The sequence below is a fragment of the Carassius gibelio genome, chromosome A5, assembly GCF_023724105.1.
Source record: "Carassius gibelio isolate Cgi1373 ecotype wild population from Czech Republic chromosome A5, carGib1.2-hapl.c, whole genome shotgun sequence".
In the NCBI taxonomy this organism is placed as follows: domain Eukaryota; kingdom Metazoa; phylum Chordata; class Actinopteri; order Cypriniformes; family Cyprinidae; genus Carassius; species Carassius gibelio.
The window spans coordinates 25,765,785-25,776,963 of NC_068375.1; the positions used below are offsets into that span (position 1 = coordinate 25,765,785).

The 11,179-nt window shown below is 36.3% G+C and overlaps 1 long non-coding RNA gene across 1 annotated transcript in view; it reads left to right on the forward strand.

Annotated features, from left to right (window-relative positions):
• Positions 1 to 8,821, forward strand: part of LOC128007089 (uncharacterized) — a 56,402-nt gene extending 47,581 nt beyond the window's left edge. Inside the window, exon 2 of the long non-coding RNA XR_008179167.1 lies at positions 8,644 to 8,821. This is a non-coding gene — a long non-coding RNA (uncharacterized LOC128007089). The remainder of the gene's footprint in view (positions 1 to 8,643) is intronic.
• Positions 8,822 to 11,179: the final 2,358 nt, after the last annotated feature.

Here is an 11,179-nt window from a genome sequence, read left to right on the forward strand (position 1 = left end):
TCTTCCACACTGGAGGAACAATCGAGGGTTTAATCATAGAGGGACCAACACAGAAGCCAAATAAAAAAGAAAATGCTATCATTTTAAACAAATCGGAGCTGTGTGGGTGCACAGTTAGACAGTTCATTCTTGGGTGAGAATCTCAGCTGTCGCGAAGCACAGATATACGTATAAAGTAGTGGGAGTGGAGTTCAGTGCATCGAGCTGTTTTGCTAAAATACTACATTGCACAGATTCAGTTAGTATGGGACCACATGCACACTGCAGTAAAATGAGTGCTTGATCTCATTCTGTACACAAACAGTTTGGTTTCTGCGACTAACAACTGCATTCTGCAATCAAATTCACTCTTGAATAATGTTGTGAAGTGCATGTCAGGTAGTCAGCGTAATGTGTACAGAACCAAACTGAAGTTGGACACAACACTTCTGGAATGTGTATTTGTCTCAAACAGAAGTATGCTTGACATCAGCTAATGCTGCGTAATTCTTGAACAGTTTTTTGTAACTTAATTTCATTACATTGAGTCTACTTGGATTTATACAGTGTAAGTTTATTTAGTCCTTTTGTGTTTGGACTGCATGAATGATTTTTGTCAATAACTGAAACTGGACAGTGGATTTCTAGTTCACAGCACGGTTTGCATGGGACTGGATTGGACATTTAAATGTTGAAATGAAATGTAACTGCTTTTGAGTAAAGAGAAATACTTGTTAGTGTTTGATATTCAGTTATGTTTAAAATGAGAAGAGTTTGGGTTTTGACATTTTTGTGGTTACCACTGTGCTGGTTGATTTGGTTTAGGATGGTTTGGTGTGGACAGTGCCCTGTATTAGCCTATATCTTTTAGCTCTTGGTGGAATAAATACAATGTTCAGCATTTTAACGGCATAAATTGAGCACAAAAGAATTAGAATGATTTAGACTCACAGTAAAAAAAAACAACGTGTTGTGTTGGTGCTGCCTTAAAATTTTAACTGAGTAAACTTGTAACATCTTGGATATTTGAGGTGACTAAACTTAAAATTGTAAGGCATGGACACTGGCTGTTTTATTTCGTTCATTTTTTTTTTTTTTTTTTTTTTTTTTTTTTTTTATAAGGACAACTGCAATTTTGAGTTATATTAACTCTGTGGCTGTCGTACATGGGGACAAGAGTGACGTAAATGATCCAAACTGATTCCTAACAAACCTTAATTATGTATTTATTTCATTATGTTACAGTTTTTTTCTAAAATTGTGACACATTATACCCAAAAATTCTTCATACAGTGTAAAACAAAAAAAATTGGGACTAAAAATTGAGATACATTGATCTCACCATGTTTTGCTTAAGTGTTATCTGACATTATCAAGATGAAGTTGTTCTGACACAGTTCAACTCTGAGTTCTTGTCATATTTTATTACCATCTTCTAAACTATAGTGAATAAACTGTGATAATGTGTGAAATGTTGAAGGTGTTTGAATACATTTTGGTTTGACTGTAAATAAGTGAAATGAAATGAATGAATGAAATGATATTTAAGAAGAGGTTATGGTTTGGAGGGATTTGGATGGCTCGGGATGGAGAGTGATGTCAGTGCCCCGAATTGCACTTATTATTTCAGAAGACCGGAAATAGATACAATGTTAATTTACACACTGGCACTAATCGAGCACTAATGAGTGGCACCATTTTGGAATGATTTAGACTGCATGGGTTGGAGAGTGACGTCACTCAAACCGGCACAAACAAACAACACTGGTTTAGAGAGATTTGGACCGATGGGGTGGAGAATAACGTCACTGCCCTGAATTCTGTTTATTTTTGTAAGGAGAAATAGATGCAATGTTCATATTAATGCACAAATCAAGCACAAACAAATCTAAGGAAGGAAAATGGATACAGTTTTTGTTTTAATGGCACAAACCGGGACAAACCATTCACAAATGAACTACGCTGTTTAGGACAACATGAGGTAGAGAGTGGCATCACACAGGCAAAAAATAGTTTAATATCTCAATCACCAACACAGCACAAAAGTATGTTTTTGCGGCACAAAAATAGCATAAATGAATGGCATAGTTTTGGTGATTAGCCTATTTCTATTTAAGGGGTTCCAAATTCACGGAGGTTAAGCAGGTGCTTAGGTTGAGGGTGGATGATGACTACCGCGTTAACTTTACTCATTAAGCAATCGCTGTGTTACTGATTACATGTTCATTACTGATTACTTGCTCATCTCATACATTACATTGTAATTAGTATGTTATTTGTTTCAATGCGCTTGTTCTAGTCTTAGTTTTACAAACGTAAATTAAGGCTGAAATAGACTACATGATTTTTTTCCCAGATTTTTGCCTCAGTTTTTTAGTTTAGAGGGGTTGATGTTAGTTGCCGGAAGTCACAGTCGGGCTTCAGATTTTGGACAGTCAGAGTCCGATCGATTTTATAGAAAACTAAGTAGTGTATGATTACCAAAGACATCTATATATATATATATATATATATATATATATATATATATATATATATATATATATATATATATATATATATATATATATATATCATTTGTTATTAGTTTTGGACTATGATACCATTCAGTCATAGGATTTCAAACATGTTTGATATTTAGAGACAATCTTAGAAAACGTATTGTTTTCATTTCCATGCACCTCCAAACAACGAGGTGCACATTTCTGCCTGAGTTTGTTTGGAATGACTTGAAAATCTGGTTGTCTATAATGTTCATTCACTTAGTCTATGATGCCCAGTTTTCCCTCTGTAACATTATACAAGTGTGTTATGCCTAATTTTTTGTAATCTCTTTAGAGTTTAAAAGTTTTGTAGTACATCCAAGTCTTTAATTGAAAATTTGTATTTAGTGTATTATGACAAAATTTTCAAGATAGTTTTTAATAATTAAATAGGTTAATTGCATTTTTTAGTGTACATAGTGTATAGTGTAATTAGTTGATGACTTATTTATTTATTTGTAATAAATGTGATTTACAAGGAAATGGAAATACCATTATAAGATCAAGAAACATTTGAGCAGGTAGCTTAAAACTGTGGATTAAAATATTAATACAAATATTCATACTGATCTGTAATTATCTTTTAATATTAAAGCTGTCTCGGTATATGCTGAACCACATCAGTCAACCCTATTTTACCATCTTTAGTCCATTCAAAACACCTGTTTATAGAGTATAATACAGCTTCACATATTTTTTGCCAAGAAAACAGTGTAAGTAGGTGTACAATCACAAGTGGCAGCATTTCACATCCACAAGCTATACATCATCCTAGGCACATGCAGTTATTTCTCTTATGCTTGAATTATGGAAAAGAAATGAATATGGAAAAACATGTAGATTTTCATGATATTCCTCTTATTTGGGTTAGAATACAATCCAGCTCTGCATATGAGCATAATAATAATGGTCGAATGCTGCGGGGTGCAGAGTGAACTGGAGGGGGGAGAGAAAGAGTGATGGGTTGGGGGGGGGGGGTGTAGAGGTAGAGAGAGAGGAGGGAGGGAGGGAGGGAGGGAGGGAGGGAAGAAAGCAATGAGAGGATCTTGAAATTGTGCGCTAATAAAATTCGAGGTCATTTACATCTGAGATGGGATTGAGTGGCAGGCGTTACCATGGCGACATTCCCACGGGTCTTCAAGCGCTCTGTGCTCCCTGACAGCAGCAGAGAGAAAGAGAAGGAAGGGAAAGAGGGTGTGCGTTATCCGGGGAAACAGTGAAAGCAGAGAGATCGCGTAAAGTGGGACTGTGGGGTACAGTCGAAGGAGAGACAGGAAGAAATAGGCAGCAGAGGACGCGACAGAGGAGAAGTGTGTGTGTGTGTGTGTTTGAGAGAGAAAGAGAGCGTTGTCTTAGAGTGAGGCTGGCTGCATGGCTAAGCCTTAAATTTTTAATCAGCATGCACCAGGAGGCAGACACACCGAAGGAGTGACTTAATAATGCACAATTAAATTAGAAACTGGGCCCAGAATACTGTCAGATTCTTTCAGCCTGTCTCACTCATTTGTACTCAAGTACCTGCTCATTCTCACCCTTAATCGCTTCTTCCTTGTGCTATTCACTAGTCTCAGCCACTCCTTCATTGCAGCAGCAGTTTTTAAGCAAGTCATAGTTTCCCATGCTCACTTCCGTATTCTTTCACTCTTCATAAGGCTTCACCTGTTCTCTTGAAATAAGGCCAGAAACATACTTGACACAAGTACACAGATGGCTGATGTGGTCCAATTAAACATACTAGACATGCTCTGCGTTGGTCTGGTGGTAACAAACCTCAGTACTCAAGGGGGCGATAGAGTTCCCCTTAAATGTTTTTATTTAACCAGATGTGTTATTCAGATATGTTGCTGTAAACATGTCGACTTTCCTGACTTTGACTTTGCTTTTCAGGCTGTTTCTAAGCCTTGACAGTAGTTGAAAGAATGACAAAATGGACTGGAAAAGAAGAAAGTTTATGCTAATTTCCACTATAGCGCCACTTATGGCAGTCTGATACATTTCACAACAGAATTGATCTCGCTTAGCTGGAAGTGTCTTTATTCACATAGTTGAATATGTTTCTGGTAATGTTGTCACACTAGGGATGGGCGTTTTCCGCAAATATCACATTCGAATATTTGAGCTAAAAAAACGAATATTCGAATATTTGTTTATTTAAATTAAATTTAATGAGACAGACGTTATTTTTCAGCAACATTGTTTCAGTCATTTTGAACAAGCTTACACACAATAAACTTTAACATTACACATCGTGTTTTGTAGCTGAAAACCTTTAACAATGCGTGCAAACAAACAAAAGTACAGATTAAAAGCAAAAAAAAAAAAAGTGTACAAAGAAAAAGCGTAAAGCAGCCTGCAGCAAATAGGCTATTGTAGAACGTAGCCGTAACTTTGACACTTTTAAACTGTCATCAAATCTTTTTTTCCTTTTTTTATATTGTTGTACATTTTTGTTAAGAAATACGGGCATGTAAACATGATCGGGGAAAAGTCGGCTCCTTAGTCTGTTAACAATAAGGCCGGCCGCGGAGAAAACGCGCTCTGACGGTACAGACGTTGCCAGGATACACAAATAACGGTGTTTCATCACTGAATGGGATCCTCCTGGTGGAATACATGGCTCCAGCAAGAACTGTTCCCACTCGTCTCGGCTGGACTCTGTAATCATCGCTGAAGAACTGGCTAAGCCTTTTCCAATGAGTGGGCATTGCATCATCTTCATCGTTGGTGGCGGCGACTGCATCCGCACCACTCGCATCAAAGAAAATGTTCTGATAATGTTTTTTTTTCTTACTTCTCTCATGTTTTCATCGAGAAACTGGAGATGTTTGTGCCGAGGGTCTAGGGCAGACGCGAGAAGAGGAGTTTTCACTGCATTCTCCAAGTTGGCAGCATTTATTCGTTGCTTGAGAGATGTCGCAACAACGTTCTTGAATTCGGTCACTTTCTGTGGCATATTTGAAGTACTGTAGAAGGCCGCAGTTCTTAGGGGCCGTTTATATATCGCGTCTTTTGCACGCTCAAGTTCGTTATTTGCAATGTAGGCGCTCATAATGGAAGCAACGCGGTAGCGATGCATCAAGTTAAAAACATCTCAACTTTTCAGAATGCTGCAAGCGCACCGAGGGTCATGTGACCAGAACTAAACATTCAGCTTCATCCTTTCCTGTAACAAAGAAATTGAAAATTGAAAGCTCAGCCAAGATGAAGGAACAGTTGATCATAGCTGTATATGGATTGCCATTTTGAAATAAATTTAGTAGCAGAGCTACTGAAAGCAATTTTTTGTGCTGCAAATCCATTTATCCTTTGCTGAAATTTCTGCGTCTTCATGGAGCGAGCGCGTCATTGTTGCTTAGCAACGGCAGACGCTTCAAGTGCGCTTTTGCCCGAGCGCTTTGGAAAGAAGGAGAAAGTGGTGCGCCTAGTGTTTCCACACGTTTTTAGTCGCGATATGTGAATGGCCCCTTATTCATTAATTAATTATTTTTTGCTTGCATACATCTTCAAATATGCCGTGGAGAATCACAGAAAGTAACCAAATTAGGTTTTATTGTGAACTTTTTGTTTGCGCAATTCGAAGATCATTTTTATTTAGCGAATAATTCGAGCAGAACGAATAATCTAATTTTCAAATATACGTGCACACCCCTATGTCACACTACCAAATTTAAGTAGCTAGCACCAACAACAGTAAAAATAAATAAATAAAAATATTTAATAAATTATATTAGTTCATTATTAATGCTGTTAATAATGTTAATAAAATTATATTAGCATGCAGCCTTACATAATTGAAGAAAACATCAAATATAACAAAGATATTATAAAGGTCCACGTGAAGCTCGCAGCGTGTAAACACCCACACCACAGCAAACAAAGCAGCGAGACTGTACCTCAGGTTTTTTTCAGTTTTACTGTTCGCTTCGCGCAGAGAGGAATAAGACAGAATTCACCTCAGAAAAGACTCGCTGTGAAGAATGAAGAAAAAAAAATGAAGTGGCTTGATCGAGAAAAAATCATAAACATGAGTAAGTCTTTATTTTATTAATCTACTTTTATTTGTTTTCAAATAACTTGTACACATTTTACTAGTTAGACTTGTTCCAAACTATAATCCCTAACTAAATGTATAATCAGGTGAAACATTATGAAGTTTCATTCACATCATCTAAATGTTTCACGATACCAGGATGTTTTTTTTTTATGTTCTATAACATAGACAGCAATACGATATAAAATTAAATATGAGTTGTCAGTAAGAATTATTAAACAAAACCTTACTGTGATAGGCTATTCTCTGTTCATGAATATAGCCATATATGTTTATAACTAGTTGTTGGATTGTATAGGCCTACATACAAAGCATATGTGTGTTTATGAATGTAACTAAACTTCTGTTCATGAAAATCTGCTCTGGTGTAAATATTTTGAATGTGTTATGCCCCGTCACTGGTGTTTGCGACCGTCTGAGGTGTAAATATATCAAGTAAGCTGTACAGTTGCTGGTAATAGAATTAGAATATCATCAAAAAGTATCATTAATTCCATTCAAAAAGTGAAACTTGTATATTATATTCATTCATTAAACACAGACTGATATATTTCAAATGTTTATTTACTTTCATTTTGATGTTTATAACTGACAACTAAGGAAAATCCCAAATTCAGTTATCTTAGAAAATTAGAATATTGTGAAAAGGTCCAATATTGAATACACCTGGTGCCACACTCTAATCAGCTAATAAACTCAAAACACCTGCAAAGTCGTCAAATGATCTCTCAGTCTAGTTCTGTAAGCTACACAGTCATGGGGAAGACTGCTGACTTGACAGTTGTCCAAAAGACGACCATTGAAGGAAAGAGAAGGAAAAATTTGGTAGAAAAAAAGTGTACAAGCAATAGGCAATAGGGATAACCGCACCCTGGAGAGGATTGTGAAACAAAACCCATTCAAAAATATGGGGGAGATTCACAAAGAGTGGACTGCAGCTGGAGTCAGTGCTTCAAGAACCACTACGCACAGACGTATGCAAGACATGGGTTTCAGCTGTCGCAGTCCTTGTGTCAAGCCACTCATGAACGACAGACAGCGTCAGAAGCGTCTTAACACAAAAAGGACTGGACTGCCTGGAAATCAGAGTCCCAGAGTCTGCAGGAAGAGAGGAGAGGCACACAATCCATGTTGCTTGAGGTCCAGTGTTTCCACAGTCAATGATGGTTTGCGGTTCCATTTCATCTGCTGGTGTTGGTCCACTGTGTTTTCTGAGGTCCAAGGTCAACACAGCTGTATACCAGGAAGTTTTAGAGCACTTCATGCTTTCTGGTGTTGACCAATTTTATGGATTTCATTTTCCAACAGGACTTGGCACCTGCACACAGTGCCAAAGCTACCAGTACCTGGTTTAAGGACCATGGTATCCCTGTTCTTTATTGGCCAGCAAACTCGCCTGACCTTAACCCCATAGAAAATCTATGGGGTATTGTGAAGAGGGAGATGCAATATGCCAGACCCAACAATGCAAAAGAGCTGAAGGCCACTATCAGAGCAGCCTGGGCTCTCATAACACCTGAGTAGTGCTACCGACTGACCGACTCCATGCCACGCTGCATTGCTGCAGTAATTCAGGCAAAAGGAGCGCCAAACTAAGTATTGATTGCTGTACATGCTCATAATTTTCATTTTTATACTTTTTAGTAGGCCAAGATTTCTAAAAATCCTTTCTTTGTATTGGTATTAAGTAATATTCTAATTCATAAATATTCTATTGTCAGTTATAATAATCAAAATTAAAAGAAATAAACATTTGAAATATATCACTCTGTGTGTAATGAATGAATATAATATACTATACAATAGTATATTAAAATTATATATAATATAATAAACAATAAAAGTTTCACTTTTTGAAAGGAATTAGTGAAATAAATCAACTTTTTTATGATATTCTAATTATATGACCAGCACCTGTAAATATCACTGCTAATAAATGTGCTATTTGGTAATTGTGTTCTTTTTTTCCTATAAATTACTACTTATAGGAAGTAAATTATCAGTGACCATTACAATGATGTTAATAATATAGTTTAATTGTGTAAACAGCATGCTTATTTTTAATTTCAGATATGAGTGCAAAAGAACCTGTTGGAAAAGGAGCCCATGCAAATAAGCAGCCCACTCAGGAACCTGGAACACATCTAAGCCCAAACGAGGCACACACTCCCATGAGTCTCCTCAAATCTTTTCTTTTTTTTTTTTGATGTCCTTCAGAGCACATAAACAAAATATGAACACTTTGGAAATTCCTGGTATGTATTGTTCATTTATATACACAATACCAGTCAAAATCTTTCGAAAAGTAAGATTTTTCATGTTTTTGTAAAGAATTATGTTCTGCTCACCAAGCCTGCATTTATTTGATCTGAAATACATAGTTGCATTTGCAAAAGCATTAATATTATGAAATATTTTTTACTAAACAATTTGTATTTATTCCCGTGATCAAAGCTACATTTTCAGCATCATTTCTTTAGTCTTACTCCAAGTTTAACACTATACCATTCAAAAGCTTGGAGTCAGTATATATAAAAATTAAAACTTTTATTTAGCACACAAGTGATTCAGTGACTTCAAAATTTTAGTTTTTCACTAACCATGCATAAATGTTGTTTTCTCAAAAACACAATCATGTACATACATACATATTATTGTAACCCAGTTTGTACTGAATACAGTGCTTTCAGACTTTAGCCATGTATATGTTTATAAGCAACAGCAAAAAAAAAAAAAAAAAAAAAAATCACAAAAGTCTGGGCATGTCAAAACTTCTCCAGGCCTCTAAAACACCCTTAGACCCCAGAGGGTTAATTAAAGTAGAGGGAGTGGGTCGATGAAGATGAGCAGCCCTGCTCTCAGGAGTTTCAGTGAATATAGCAGCAGCCCTGATTCCTCCACTGAGTAGGGGGCCTCAGTGGTGTGTGGAGCTGCTTCAGTATCTCACTTCAGTAAGGGCTGCCCTCCACGCACACAAATAGCCATCAGAGGACAATGAGAGCCATGATCCTTTGACGCCATCTGTCACTGGAGGGTGTGCACGCACAGGCTACCAAAACCAGACAACACACACACACACAGGCAAGAGGGAAGGCAGCAGCAGTGGGAATGAACAAGGGTGGAGGACCCATTTGATTTCCTTTCTTTTCAATATAACTGCATTTCCAGGACTGTCCATTTTAAGCATTACATTTAACAATGAGTAGCTAAATACAAGCTATTAATCTGTATAAAATACTGTCTACAATTATGAGTGATTATCTATCTTTCTGTCTTTGTTTCTATGACTTACTACTGTAGCTATCTTTATCTGTTCTGATGTATATCAAAACATCTGATATAGTGAAGTTATTCTGAATAGGCTTTTATTGCAATGTCACATGCTATAATTTAATTATTATAGATATTTAGCTTGCTTTATTTGATCCTTTTTACAGTGTTTAGCTAACAGGTCTTTATTTTATATCATTTTTATGTAAAATACAGAATCTTCAGAAAAGTTTTCAATTCGCTATCATAACATTGGGAACTGCAGCAAATGTCACAGATGAGAATACATTTCATTCTTTTCATTTGATTTATCTTCAGTGATCAATATCTTGACATAACATGAGTAGATGCATGACCGTGACTTAATCGGGAACACTTTTTGTAACATTTTTACAACTTTCTAATCTAGGTTAATTTATAAATGAGCTATTGTTTATTCAAGTGTTACATCCTTAATTTAGACAACTTTAAATGTTACAATGTATTAGTAAATGTTGAAATTTATGTTAAACAAAATGAATAAAGTCTGTAAAAAAACATTATTGTTTCTTTTTATTCATAATACCCAATGTATTTTCTACATAATACCTAATGCATTACCAACTCATTTTAAAGTGTTACCCCTGTTTCTATTTATATTTTATATTTTCTGTTGTAAATTGTTGTTCAATTTGCTCTTCCAACTATTTACAGTACATTTATTCAGGTTTCGGTGGTTCTTACTCGTACAGACTGGGGTAATGTGCCTCATGTTGGGTCACAATGGTGAGATTTTTATTATTATTATTATTTTTTTTTTTTTACTCTGTTTATGGGTTACCTCTTAATAGAATCAAACCTGCATGTCTGTGTTACCACTTCAGAGCTTTAACAATTATGCTACCACCAAAGCCAACTCACTATAGAGGAAATGATCAGGAATAGTAATGATAATAATAAAAACACACTGGACTGACACAATTAACAAACCCAGAGGCACAGTTATTTGAATATTTAAGAAGAAATTTGCCTGAACAACTGCAAAGCCAACTCATTTTGAATGAACAAAGCAACAGTTAAGTTCACCGAGGTGACAATTCCCAGTCTTTCCACTGTCTGGTGAAACTGGACAGTGTGTGTGTGTGTGTGTGTGCCCTTCAGTGTTCAGGGGACTTCCCCTCTCACTCTTTCCGTCTCCCTGTGCAGGGAGGAGATGTTAATGGTTCTCTGGATGTGTTAATTAGCTAGAACAGTGGTTAATGAGGAAGGGTGAAATAGAGAAGGGAAGAGAGAGAGTCTGTGTGTGTGTTTGTGTGTGTCTTTAGGTGGATATGTGTGAGTGTGTGTATGATTGGAC